Genomic DNA, 1496 nt, shown 5'->3' with positions numbered 1-1496 from the left:
CTAAAGTAACTACTTGTAAATGAAACAGGAAGCAAACGGTTGTGGATCTTATTCTGATCTTTTCTGGGGAATGTTTGGCAAGTGAAACATTTTTGGAATTGACATAACAGCTGTGAGTGAGAAGGTGAATTAGCACTGAATGGGAGGCCAGTCTGGATCTGTCAATGAATTAGGGACTGGACCATTATTATCTTAACTCTTCCTGAAGAATCTTTAAGAGTAACTTTAGAAGCAGTGATCAGGTAGTATTGATTTGAACTGCTGTAATATAAATCATTGATCAGAATCTGACACGAATGCATCACTGGTTCCCTCATTCCTCCTATCTTGTTCATTAAGTTGCTGTTCTTTGTAAAAATTGTGTTCAATGTCTTGTACCAGCATCTATTCCTGGCTGAGAATGTAGGAAGGTGACCTGCATCCAGGCCTCAGTTGGCATCAATCCCTCGCCAGTCATTATCTGTTGAACAAACCTCCAGTACTTACAAAGTGAACCAGAGCAATTGGGAATAAGAACCAAAGGTATCATTAAAAGGTCAGTGACTGGGCAATCTTGTGTCTCTAACAAACAACACAATAGAAAACAGAAGCGTATGAAAAACAAATGATCAATGATAGACGATAAATTAATTATTTCGGTAACATCCAGAGATCTTAATTGCTGCAAATTCATGTTAACCACCTCGTAGACGCAACGCAAGGGAGATGTTGCTCTCAGACTGAATATTGTAGTCAGCGAGTGAGTGACCATCCTCCAGCTGTTTGTTGTCATACACCAGGCGCTGCTGATTGGCTGGGACACCCTCCTGCCGCTGTACGCGTGCTCTTAAAATCCTGAACAGACTCAGATGGGAAGAACATCATATGTAGTTGATTTCCCCTTTTCGTTCTTCAGGAATATCTGCATGCGCTCCTCCTTCTTGACAATCAGCATGACAACATTGCTGGGAGAGACATTGTAGTCACACAGCCTCTTGTCATCCCTCAGCTCCTCTGTGCTTCGATTTTGTACCACCAGGCGCTGACAGAAATGGGGAACGTTGGCTTTTTTATATATCATCTTCTTGAGAGCTGAGACTTGGATGGAAGGGTCGATCTCAAGTTCAATAACCTCACCGGTCATAAACTTCACCTGGAGTCTCATCTTGTCAAATTGCTGTTGAGAAATGAACAGGATGTCACTAATGGGGACACTTTATCTCGCAGGTCAATTGCGAAGAATGAATGAGAGAATTTAATACACACTACACATTGTGTCAGTCACTGGCTGTGAACACTGAGACTCAAATGTCAGCTACAATAAACCCAAAATCTGGCTTCTTCCGCAATATCTGAATCCCAAAGAAACCAATCTTCACAAACTGCTTCTTTCCAGCCTGGAAAAAAGTAGCAGATTCCCTATCTGTTCACCTTTTGCATTTGGATGTGTCTTTGCTGCTGTATCCTGATCATTGTTAAACTATTCAGAAACTGGAGTATCTGTCTGCTGAGCTGCA

General features: G+C 41.8%; 1 pseudogene; it reads right to left on the bottom strand.

Moving 5' to 3' along the window:
- Positions 1 to 302: 302 nt before the first annotated feature.
- LOC119952655 lies at positions 303 to 1144 on the bottom strand (annotated as a pseudogene).
- Between the last annotated feature and the right edge of the window lie 352 nt (positions 1145 to 1496).

This window comes from Scyliorhinus canicula, chromosome 1 (assembly GCF_902713615.1).
Source record: "Scyliorhinus canicula chromosome 1, sScyCan1.1, whole genome shotgun sequence".
Lineage (NCBI taxonomy): Eukaryota > Metazoa > Chordata > Chondrichthyes > Carcharhiniformes > Scyliorhinidae > Scyliorhinus > Scyliorhinus canicula.
This window is presented reverse-complemented; position numbering and strand designations above follow the sequence as displayed.